The 13,538-nt window shown below is 41.7% G+C and overlaps 1 protein-coding gene across 2 annotated transcripts in view; it reads left to right on the plus strand.

The window, feature by feature from the left end:
* GULP1 (GULP PTB domain containing engulfment adaptor 1) overlaps positions 1–13,538 on the plus strand; it is a 421,329-nt gene that overhangs the window by 56,575 nt on the left and 351,216 nt on the right. The gene's annotated exons all lie outside the window — the stretch shown is intronic.

Consider the following 13,538-nt stretch of genomic DNA (forward strand, 5'->3'; position numbering starts at 1 on the left):
CACAAGGGAACATCACACTAGTGTAGGGTGGCATAATGTCAGATCCTTCTAGTCTTCATTTCAGGTACAGAAACTGCTCGAGGCTACATTGATTTGCCCTGGAACCAATGCTTACTTATTCTACTGTGAGCAGCCTGTGTGGCCTAATATACTGCCATGACCTGCAGCATCTCCATACACATCTGGGACATCATTGGTTGGCAATTGCAAAGAGAGCTGCTAGCAGTCAATCTTGAGGATTTCTGTGCCTATGTACATTTAGTGTGGTATAACATTTGTCAGACAAGCATTAATAAGCTCATTGATAGCATGTCAAGGCTTGTAACTGTGACTGTGTATATTTCTGCACATTATGCTCATACTAAATCACTGGCATAACTAAGAATGGTGGGGCCCCAAGGCGAACATTTGACATGGGCCCCCCAGCCCGCTGACCACCCCTTCCCTGCACAAACTGCATTCCTGCACACACTATTATTTATTTATTTTTTTAAATGTAAATTGTGAGCCCCACATAGAGCTCACAATGTACATTTTTTCTCTATCAGTATGTCTTTGGAATATGGCATGGAAATCCATGCAAACACTGGGAGAACATACAAACTCCTTGCAGATGGTTTTTTGCCCTTGGCGGGATTTGAACACCAGGACTCCAACGCTGCAAGGCTAACCACTGAGCCACCGTGTGGCCCCCATCTGCACACACTATTATGTCCCATAGTGGCCCACACACACATTATTATGTCCCATAGTGGCCCCTGTGCACAGTATTATGCCTCATATTGGCCCCTGCGCACAGTATTTTGCGCCATATTGGCCCCTGAACACAGTATTATGTCCCATAGTGACCCCTGCACACAGTATTATGTCCAATAGTGACCCCTGCACATAGTATTATGCCCCATAGTGGCCCCTGCACACAGTATTATGTCCCATAGTGGCTCCTACACAGTATTATGTCCCATATTGACCCCCCCCACACACACACACACACTGCTATGCACAATAGTGGCTCTTGCACACAGTATTATGTCCCATATTTGGCCCCTGCACACAGTATTGTGCCCCATTGTAGCCCCTGCACACAGACCCTAGAGCAGTGATGGCGAACCTTTTAGAGACCGAGTGCCCAAACTGCAACCCAAAAACCACAAAATTTTCGCGGAGTGCCAACACGACAATATAGACTTAATACTATGCGGATCCACAATTGCGGACAGTTACTGACCAAAAATTACAGTCATGTGGGGCTTTACAGAGCTTTCAATAATACAAACAACGTTGTACTGAAATGTAAAGGTCTCGGCATTTGGTACTTTGAACAATTAATTTTCACTATTTACATCGCACAGGATCTGTTTTATAGTTACCGTGTAATATTCTTACATCCTGTACTAATATCACGTCTGCTATAAAACAGATACTGTGTGATATAAATAGTGAGGGGACCCCAGACAGTATTATATGCTCTGCAGTGGGCCCACCACACAATATTATATTCTCCACAGTACCACAGTAGCCCCCCAGTGTTATATGCTCCGCAGTAGGTGTCCCCCCCCACAGGATTATATGCTCCACAGTGGCATCCACACACAGTATTGTGTGCTTATAAATAGCCCCCCCCAGTATTATATGCTCTTTAGTACACCCCCTAGTATTATAAGCCACCCCAGTATTATAAGCCCCCCCAGTATTATACACTCCCCCCAGTATTATAAGCCCCCTCAGTATTATACACTCCCCCCAGTATTATACACCCCACCCAGTATTATAAGCCCCCCCAGTATTATACACTCCCCCCAGTATTATAAGCCCCCTCAGTATTATACACTCCCCCCAGTATTATACACTCCCCCCAGTATTATACACCCCACCCAGTATTATAAGCCCCCCAGTATTATACACTCCCCCCCAGTATCATACACCCCACCAAGTATTATAAGCGCTCCCCCCAACATCATATACACAGTGAGCCACTCTCATACTTACCCCTGAAGAGCCGCCGGCATCCACCTTCTTGTCACTGGCGGCGCTGATGACGTCATCGCGCCCGCGTCGGGGCAGAGGTCAAACTCTGCAGCCAGTGTAGGCCGCGGTCGCGCGATCCGCGGCCTACCCTGACAGCTTTCAGCTGTATGTGCATTTGCACATACAACTGAAGGCAGTGATCGCTCATCAACGGGGAATCCTGTACCGGATTCCCTGTTGGTGAGCGATCCGGGCGACCGCACGCGTGCCAGCATGGAGGGCTCTGCGTGCCCTCTCTGGCACGCGTGCCATAGGTTCGCCATCACTGCCCTAGAGTATAATGATAGCAGTGTTTTTGGTGTCCGCGGCCTCACTCACCAATCCCTACTCCTGATCACAGCCACATCCGCAGAAGGGGAAGCGCAGGTGACTGTAAGGAGGAGCAAGGATTGGCAAGTAAATAGGGCCTGTTACCTACTGGGCTTACTCCAGCAGGTAACGGTCTATTAACCTTTTCCTTTCCGAAGACGTAGCTCTACGTCCTCCAAGGGTAGCACATCTCTACCTGAGCACGTAGCTACTACGTCCTTACTTCTAGTGCCAATATTGCTGGACTTCTTGGGGGTTTGAAGATAATTTTAGATTCATTTTAAAGATGAGAATCTCTTCTTTAAATTGATACCAAGGTCTTCATGTTAACTAGAGATGAGCAAACAGTAAAATGTTCGAGGTTCAATATTCGTTTCGAGTAGCCCCTCAATATTTGACTACTCGAATCGAATATCGAACCCTATTATAGTCTATGGGGGGAAAATGCTTGTTTCAGGGTTAGACAACGTTCGATCAAATTATACTTACCAAGTCTACGAGTGAGGGTCGGGCTGGATCCTCTAAGCAGTGTTCTCCTTGCAGCGTCCCCGCGGCACCTTCCGGTTCTGAATTCACTCTGCCAGTTACATGCGGATATGCGCAGTCGGCTCTGCCCAGGCCCAATGCCTGGCAGAATGAATGAAGATTTGTCAAAATAAACATTCACTTTTGGAAGCATACTCATTGAGTGACGGAAATTTCTTTGATTAGAATGAATGAAGAGCCGGAAGACGCCGCGGGGACGCTGCAAGGAGAAGCTACACGTAGAAGACTTCTAAAGGTAGGAGAAGAACCAGCGTTGATTGGCCGACTGTATAGCATTCGGCCAATCAATGCTGGTTCTGCATCGAACTTTTACATTCGAATAGCGAGTGGTACTTGATCGAGTACGAGTATTTAGAATACCGTAGTATTCGATCGAATACCTACTCGATCGAATACTACTCGCTCATCTCTAATGTTAACCTTTACAGTGCCAAAGCGATTCACTGTTGAAAACACTATTTGGGACTGAGATCCCATTGAAGATCTCAATTCCCAACAGTGTTTTTAACAACGGTTCGCTCATTATCTACAAGGGTTATTATGAAGAACTTGGTATCATTTTAAATATAAGATTCTCATCTTTAAAATAAATCTAAAATTATCTTCATAGCCAAAACGAGTCCTGAGTCCAGGACTCTAAACTGTCCCCCCCTCCTGTCTCGGGAAGCATCTTGTAAATTGTAGTAGAAGGGGAGGGGGGCCCCTACAGACAACACAGAGACTTTGAATAATTGTAATCTCTGTGCATACCCTGTATGTTACCCCATTATGTGACCCCATTTCTGTCACTGTTACCCCTCTTCTGTCAATTAGAGAGCATACTATACTTTTGCCCTCTGTCACACACAGATATAATGTAATTGCCCCCCGAGTCTTACTAGAGGAGTATTCTTATGTTATACCCTCTGAACATAACCAGGAAGTTTATTGGCGCTGTCACCCAGAAATTTACCATTGTTCAGGTCGCAGCGCTAAAAATAAACGTTGCACCAAACAATTAAACAACATATACACAAAGTCATGAATATAGTTTATTTTTCTCCTAATCCCTGTCTCCTATACCTGAGTTTTCTAGAGTAAAATACGCCTCTAGTGATATCCGTTACACACTAAAATAATAGAAATAACGATCACTATCAATGAAGGTATACTTTGATGACATCTTTATCGGGGGATAGAAAATAATATTTTTATGTAAAGTCTTATTTAATTTGCATGCACAAAATGGGTTGGCGCATTTCTGCGATTTTGGCGTTTCTTTAACACCCGCACCTGTAAATATATACATGTGTGGTATGTATGAACTTCTCACATATTGCAGTTTTTTGGAAAGCACATTTTGTTTGCATAAAGGGATTGAATTTTTGTGCAATTTTTGCTTGTAATCTCTGTTTGCTGCAAAGTTGCATGAAGTTGGTTATGTATACAAAATATTAAGTTGGGTTTTTATATACAGTATGCTGTGCAATCTCAAAAAAGTTAGATGCTGGTGTCAGTCACAATTTGCTAGGTGCAGTATAGCTTTTTAACATATTATTGAATAACAGCAAAATCCTGCCTGTCTTCTGTATTAGTGTTTTGGGGAGTCTGAGCTTTTGATGTTTGCAGTACATATACAGTTTTGGCCAAAAGCACCCCTGCAATTCTGTCAGATAATACTCAGTTTCTTCCAGAAAATGATTGCAAGCACAAACTCTTTGGTATTGATATCTTCATTTATTTTGCTTGCAATGAAAAACACAAAAGAGAATTAAAAAAAAAAAGGTCAAATCATTGATTGCTCTGCTGGAATTTTAGACCATTCTTCTTTGGCAAACTGCTCCAGGTCTCTGAGATGTGAAGGGGGCCTTCTCCAAACTGCCATTTTGAGATCTCTCCACAGGTGTTCTATGGGATTCAGGTCTGGACTCATTGCTGGCCACTTTAGAAGTCTCCAGTGCTTTCTCTCAAACCATTTTCTAGTGCTTTTTGAAGTGTGTTTTGGGTCATTGTCCTGCTGGAAGACCCATGACCTCTGAGGGAGACCCAGCTTTCTCTCACTGGGCCCTACATTATGCTACAAAATTTGTTGGTAGTCTTCAGACTTCATAATGCCGTGCACAGGGTCAAGCAGTCCAGTGCCAGAGGCAGCAAAGGAACCCCAAAACATCAGGGAACCTCCGCCATGTTTGACTGTAGGGACCGTGTTCTTTTCTTTGAAGGCCTCTTTTCTTTCCTGTAAACTATATGTTGATGCCTTTTCCCAAAAAGCTCTACTTTTGTCTCATCTACCCAGAGAACATTCTTCCAAAACGTTTTTGGCTTTCTCAGGTAAGTTTTGGCAAACTCCAGCCTGGCTTTTTTATGTCTCTGGGTAAGAAGTGGGGTCTTCCTGGATATCCTAACATACAGTCCCTTTTCATTCAGACACCATGGATAGTACGGGTTGACACTGTTGTAGCCTTGGACTGCAGGGCAGCTTGAACTTGTTTGGATGTTAGTCGAGTTTCTTTATCCACCATCCGCACAATCTTGCGTTGAAATCTCTCGTCAATTTTTCTTTTCCGTCCACATCTAGGGAGGTTAGCCACAGTGCCAGGGGCATTAAACTCCTTGATGACACTACACACGGTAGACATAGGAACATTCAGGTCTTTTGAGATGGACTTGTAGCATTGAGATTGCTCATGCTTCCTCACAATTTTGCTTCTCAAATCCTCAGACAGTCTTGGTCTTCTTTCTTTTCTCCATGCTCAATGTGGTACCGTATTTTCCGGACTATAAGGCGCACATAAAAACCTACGATTTCCTCAGAAATCGTAAGTGCGCCTTATAGTCCGGTGCGCCTTATATATGGATGGAAGCGGCGGCAAAGTCTGCGTGCCGCTTCCATACATACATAAAAGGCACCGTAAGGGTGCATTCACACTACGGAACGCCAGCGTGTATCACAGCCGTACACGCCGGCGTGACAGCAGGGCTGCCGGACACTTCCCATTCATTTCTATGGGAGCCGGCATGCGAGCGCTCCCCATAGAAATGAATGGAAAAAAGCAGTCCATTCATTTCTATGGGGAGCGCTCGCATGCCGGCTCCCATAGAAATGAATGGGAAGTGTCCGGCAGCCCTGCTGTAACGCCGGTGTGTACGGCTGTGATACACGCTGGCGTTCCGTAGTGTGAATGCACCCTTAAAAGTTATATTAAACTACCCCCCCTCCCCCCAGTTTAAAATAAAACCCTGAAACAGAACGTGAAACTTTCCGACTGGTGCAGGGTGGGCGGGCATTCAGGCCTCCTCTTCCTCCGATGTCCTGACCACTTCCTCCGGCGCTCGCTAACTGATAATGGCCTGGGCGCATGCGCAATATTATAATGCTTCTACTACGGCTACTGCGCATGCGCCCAGGCCATTTTCAGTTAGCGAGCGCCGGAGGAGGAGGACGGAACATCGGAGGAAGAGGAGGCCTGAATGTCCGCCCACCCTGCACCACTCGGTAAGTTTCACATTCTGTTTCAGGGTTTTATGTTAAAACGGGGGGTTAGTTTAATATAACTTTTACGGTTGGGCTCTATCAGCATGATTTTGCTGATAGAGCCCCTTAACTCCTCGCCTGCCGAGCGCTTCCAATAGAAGCGGCTGGCACGTGGGGGGTTAAGCGGCCGCTGGCAAAGTCTGCGTGCCGCCGCTTTCAATAACATATAACGCGCACCGGACTGTCTATAACGGGCTATAAGGCGCTCATGGGCAATGCGCCTTATAGTCCAGTGCGCCTTATAGTCCGTAAAATACGGTACACACAAGGACACAGGACAGAGGTTGAGTCAACTTTAATCCATTTCAACTGCCTGCAAGTGTGATTTAGTTATTGCCACCACCTGTTAGGTGCCTCAGGTAAGTAACAGGTGCTGTTATTTACACAAATTAGAGAAGCATCACATGATTTTTCAAACAGTGCCAATACTTTGGTCCACCCCCTTTTTATGTTTGCTGTGAAATTATATCCAATTTGGCTTTTTGACAATTCTTTTTGTGGATTTCCATTGAAGACAAATTAAATTAAGTAAAAAATACCAAAGAATTTGTGATTGCAATCATTTTCTGGAAGAAAATGAGTATTATCTGACAGAATTGCAGGGGTGCCAATACTTTTGGCCACCAACTTTTTTAACATTCCCAGCTTCAAAGCAGATTTTTGTTCCTTCTAGTTCTAGTGATTTTCTGAAGAAACATACAGACAGTTGTAGGCCTTAGTGATATCAATGAACTCTGCTCATGTTATACTCTTGTTTTTAGGAGGTTTGGTGCATGTAATTTACTGTTTGGTTTCCACTTTTAGCAACTAATATAAATTTATTTGCATTTTTTTTCATAAAACATTCATTTTAAATCAAAATTGCACTAAGGTGCCTGTTCGTATACAGGACCAAGTGGGATTCTGACAATGCTGCAGGTGTCTACTTTAAGAAAATATATAGGTATGGGGTGTTTGGGTGATTTTTTAATGTTGCAATTTAGGTTTGATTTGTCTAAACTGTGAAAATTGTTCTGGCTACTGGAGGTGCAAAATTTCCAGAGACCCTTGGCAGTAAAATGGTTAAAAAAAAATAAAACAAAATACATAAGGGGCCCCCCAGGCACCCTAAAGTCCCAGGCCCCGTGGCAGCCGGTACTGCAGCTACCTCAGTAGCAACACCCCTGCACCCAATACTGATTATCTATTAATCCTTTGATTTCCATAATTTGAAGTCTTTTCCCTCTTGATATTGTAATTTCAATATTGCGGTGTATATAAAAGCATATTACTATATGTATATATGATATATTAATTCTAATTTCTAGTCAGAAACAACAACAGTGGAAAAACATTTTTCAATTAGTTTTGATTGGTTTTTAATGTCTTCTGAGATAAGATATAACGCTGCAGTATTTTAACCAATTGCACACATTTGGGTTAAATCTGCTACATCTGTATAGATGGAAAATTGATAAATAGGTTTACCAGTGTGAAAGAAGACATTTCAATAAACTTGATTTGTAATTTAATTACAATTGATAGAGTGAACATATATACCTTACAAATTGTGTATACTGTTCAGTCACAACATTAATACTACCTGACTAATTTAGGGCAAATCCCCTTCAAGTCTCCAAAATAGCTCATAGACAGAATTGGCTGCTCTGTAGGGTTGGTGAGTCTTTGGTGTCCATGACCCTATCACTGATTTAAAGGTTGTCCATCTGGAGTAGGTGTCAACCAGTTGTCACTCAACAAGATGTACTTTTTGTAAAGCTGCTGTTACCTAGTCATATAGCCATCACCATTTGGCTCCTGACAAAGCTGCTCAGATTCTTTTATGCTTGTTCATTTTTCTTGGTGTCACCACTTTAAAAAAACTTGATGCCTAACGTATCCCATATTTGTAACAAGTTACTCTTTTAATCTTTTGGTTGATTGATGTATGGCTTAAGAATTTTAAAGCAAATAAAAGAACCATTGGGGAAGTGCTTCTATTTTCATTTACTATAAATCAAGACAGAAATCATTTGGTGAACACTTGGTTACTCTGGTAATGTCTTAGGCTTTTTTTTTAGCTTTGTCAAAATGATTAAATATAGGAGTAGAAATATCCTTTAAATGCAAGCACGGTTTTAAAATTCCTGAATCCTAAAAGTAAGGAATTACCATAGTAACCGCAATGGAAATGAATGAGCAGATCTGCAAACAGAAATCTGTGACACAGAAGGAAAGAAAATGTCAGAGGAGCAACATATTGCTGAAGAAAGAGACAATAGATGAGAAATCTATGAGCTGAAGTGATTCCAAAAGCTATTAATGATCTAAAGCGCCAGTGAATGCAGCAGAACATGCTAAACTAACCAAGTCCTCCTAATCTTAACAGCTTGGGACTTGGTATGAATCGTTCGTTTGTAGGCGAGAACATTATTGTCGTATTTATGAAAGAATATGAATTTATTTTTATTTTCTTCCTGGTTAATTACTCATACATTGTAATTAATGATTTTTAAGGAATTTATAGATATACTGTAACGTACATAACATGTGTAATCTAAACACAATTCCACATGATGGAGGATTACATACGTGCGTCTATACACAGTTCCACATGCCGCAGGATTAAACATGCATGTCTGCACACAGTTCCACATGCCAAACAATTACATATGTGCGATTCACTCCAGATCTCCAGAACAACCGAACCCTGGTTTGTCACTAATATCTGAAATGAGATACACATGATCACATGATGCTTATGGACACACACACATACAATATACAAAATACACCAATTCAAAACTGGACAATTGTTATGGGGCCACTACACAAACAACATATGAAATATACCCGTGCGAAGCCAGGTCCTCAGCTAGTATATATATGTACTATATATACATGTAGCTATTAAAAAATTATACTGTTCAACAGATGTTTCTGTCGCGAGTAATAAACGTTCCTGTTTAAAGTCTGTTTCCAAATATTACTGCAGGTTTGGCTTCTGTGAAGAGGACTTTAAACTTGACAAAATAGGTCACTGGGTAAAAGGAAAAAGGGAAATAATACTCAGCCCAACTGCAGTCACATATTCTCTGGTTATACTCCAATTTGAATTTCCTCTACACAGTCTTGCTCGGAAATGCACTCCCACGGCCCGGAGGAGAAGCCAATAAATCCACAAGTAAAAAAGTATCCAGCAAAGCCGTGTACGTTGTAAAAAACTTTTCTTGATTCTTTATTCCATACAAAATTCCAAGTAGAATATATACATCAAACACACGTGTCTTTAAAATGTGCGTCCAGACTGACGCGTTTCGGAAATCTTGTTCCTTTCTCAAAGTCTGTTTTGCACCAAATGAACCTTTCCATTTGTAGTCCCACCAATCAACCACACACCTACAATTAATGTAGTTGATTACCATTTTAGTGTTGTTGGTTACGGAGTACAAATGTGAACAGGGTCATTTAAACGTAACTATACCTCCCATTAAAAACATACCCACTACTTAAACTTCGATCGGAAAATATATACACATGATTATTCAAACATAACCTCAATATGAAAAAAACATATACAAATTATTTTCACATAATATTTTAGAGTACAAAATCTGAGGATGCGGTTTTTCTAAAGCTATCAGAATATATACTATTAGCAATCTACTCCATAAGATAAAAGACGTCTTGTTTCATATAAAGTCCATATCCCAAATGCATGATAGATATAAAAAACTCAAATTGAGAAATTTCCAAATCATCCATATACTTCAGAAGATTTTTTCACAATATGAAATAGAGAGTGATGCCCTTTTCTTCCCATATTCCTTGTTGCACGATTCCCACAACAAAGATGGCCACATTAGCTTGCTGGATTGAAACACGCATGCTCAGAGCTAGGTCACGTGATCACCATACTCCCATTCGATTGGTTGAGCTTTCAATTCAATGATAACTCTGCTAGAAAGAGGTAAGTGAAAGATTTTGTGAAAATCAATGGATGTAAGACAAGCTGTCAAAACTGTATCTACTCATCTATACATTGTTCAACAGTAATACAAACTATTTCATGATATCATGAAAATTAATTTACCGCACACTAATGTGTTTGCCGACATGGCGATGCTACAAAAACAGGATTAGATAACAAAGTTAAACACTGTTAAACAATGATAGGATAATTGTGAAAACAGCAGACAAAGGAGGGAGTGTTGTGGTGTTGGATAAGAAAGATTACTTGGATTCTGCTTATCAAATTCTCAATGATATAGAGACGTATAGACCATTAAATGAGGACCCTACCAGTGTGTTTGCAGAGAAATTGAAAAATCTTTTGGCAGAAGGTGTCAACCAGGGTATATTTACGGAAAGGGAATACAAATATTTACTAGTACAACATCCAGTGACACCCATTTTTCATGGGTTGACGAAGGTGCATAAGGGGATTGTTCCCCCTCCACTGAGACCCATCATTTCGGGAATTAATTCCCTGAATGAGCGTTTATGCAGATGGGTTGACCAACTTTTACAACCTTTGGTCATTAAAACACCAGGCTATTTAAAAGATACGAAGGAAGTTATAAAAACTTTAGATGGGTTTCAGTGGAGGGGGAATTTTTCCTGGGTTAGCTGTGACGTCATGGCTTTATACTCTTCCATCCCACACACAGTGGCGTTAAATGCACTTTCATATTTTCTGTACACATATTCTGATTTTGATCCGGAATACAACGAATATGTAGTACAAGTGGTAGAACACCTTTTACACCATAACTATTTTATGTTTATGGGCAAATATTACTTGCAAGTAAAAGGGGCACCCATGGGGGCCTGCTTCTCCCCCTCCTTGGCAAACATCACTATGGCGTGGTGGGAGGAGAAGCATCTATATAGTGACTTGAATCCCTTTAAAGATCGCATACACTGGTACGGCCGGTTTATTGATGATTGTCTTCTTATTTGGATTGGTGATGTACGTGATGTGCAAAAATTTATGGATTATATTAACAACAACGTATACAATCTAAAGTTCACCTTCAACATTGGGGTTGAGTCCATAGATTTTTTTGGACATCACATTAAAGGGGGATAGCATTAGTGGTAAAGTGACATCTACCAATTACAGGAAACCGCAGACTGGAAACACTTTGTTGCATGCTCAAAGCATGCACCCCAGGCACACTAAAAAGTCATTGCCAGTTGGGGAATTCCTAAGAGTTAGGAAAAACTGTACTTCTCAGGAAATGTTCAACAAAGAAGCAGCTGTGATTACTGATAGACTTAAACAAAGGTAGTATCCCACTTGGTCTATTGAAAGAGCTAAACACATAGCCATGAATACGGACAGAAAGGAATTGCTTTATGGAGTGAAATCGAGTGTAACAAATAAAAAGCGTGCCGGGGTACATTTCACAACCAGATACAGTTTACAATATGGAAGTATAGTTAAGATCATAAAAAATAACATGCCTATTCTGAACCAAGATGCAATTTTAAAAGACATCATTAAGGAGGGTTGTGATTTTGTATCATTAAGGGGGAAAACCATAGGCAACTACCGTATTTTTCGGACTATAAGACGCACCTAGGTTTTAGAGGAAGAAAATAGGGAAAAAAAATTTTGAAGCAAAAACTGGTAAAATATTTAATATATGGGAGTTGTAGTTTTGCAACAGCTGCAAGGCCACATTGACAGGTGACCCTGCAGCTGTACGGGGATGCATAGAGTTTTTTTTTGCGGGTCCAGAAGTACTTTTTAGTTATACCATTTTGGGGAATATCTATTGCTTAGATCACCTTTTATTGAAAAAAAAACCCCGGTGGTTTATGATATATGATTTTCTACTTTTATATATATTCTAGGGAGAGGAGGTGATTTAGAACTTTTATTTATTTCATATTTTTATTATATATTTTTAAAGCTTTTTTTTTTTTTTTTTTACTATTTTATTCCCCCCCGGGGCTTGAACCTGCGGTCACTTGATCGCAAGTCCCATAGACGGCAATACAACTGTATTGCCGTCTATGGGACATTCTGTCTATTAGTATTACGGCTGGTCATAGAGACCAGCCGCAATACTAATATATAGCAGTGACAGGCCCGGGAGCCTCATTAGGCTCCCGGCTGTCACCCGAACAGGTCGGCTCCTGCGATATCGCCACGCAGGAGCCGGCCTGCAACTTTACAGGTACGGGGCCGGTGGGGACCGGCCCCGGGGGAGAACGGGCTGCTGATACTGACCCGGCATCCGCTGTACTAGAGAGGCGGATGCCGGGGAGAGATAGACGCCGGGGCCTGAGACATCGCTGCCCTGCTCTGCATGAAGCCAGCGGCAGGGGGACGGAGGAGCGGAATAGCATCGCCCCTGCTGCTGGCTTCATGCAGGGCAGGGCAGCGATGTCGCAGGCCCCAGCACCTGTAATGGCGTCTATCACTTGCCGGCTTCCGCCTCTCTATTACAGCGGATGCCAGGCGCCACATTCGGCCTATAAGACGCACCCTTCTTTTCCCCCCAAATTTGGGGGAAAAAAAGTGCGTCTTATAGTCCGAAAAATACGGTATATATCACCTAGCCTGATGGTGGACAAAGATAAGATGAAATCTGAAACATGGCTTCACGTCAGGGGTTTCCACAAGTGTGGTTTGAGCAGATGTGGTGTATGTAAAATGGCAATCAATACTACCTGTTTCAATAGTGTGGATTCAAAACAACAATTTAAAATAACGAGTTTTATAAACTGTATGAGTAACCATGTTATTTATATGATTTCTTGTGAGCTTTGTAATTTACACTATATTGGCAGCACAGTTAGAGCCCTAAAAACACGTATTTCAGAGCATATACAGGATATAACAAACCCTAACAGCTTGCGTAGCACGGGAGTGTCCAGGCATTTTAGGGATCATCATGCCGGGGACTTATCAGGTTTCAAGTTCAAAGGAATAGAAATAGTGAAAAGAATGACCAGGGGGGGTAACTGGGAGCACCAATTAAGAATCAGGGAAGTTTATTGGATCTTCAGGATTGGTACCCGTTACCCCTTGGGTATGAACCAGAGGAATGATGTTGCTTATATTTATCATCTTTAGGAATCATTCCTCCATCCCTGTTTTTGCAAGGCTAGTATCAAAGACAAAGGGTGTTTAACTTTGTTTTCTAAT

Source organism: Leptodactylus fuscus, chromosome 8, assembly GCF_031893055.1.
Source record: "Leptodactylus fuscus isolate aLepFus1 chromosome 8, aLepFus1.hap2, whole genome shotgun sequence".
In the NCBI taxonomy this organism is placed as follows: Eukaryota; Metazoa; Chordata; class Amphibia; order Anura; family Leptodactylidae; genus Leptodactylus; species Leptodactylus fuscus.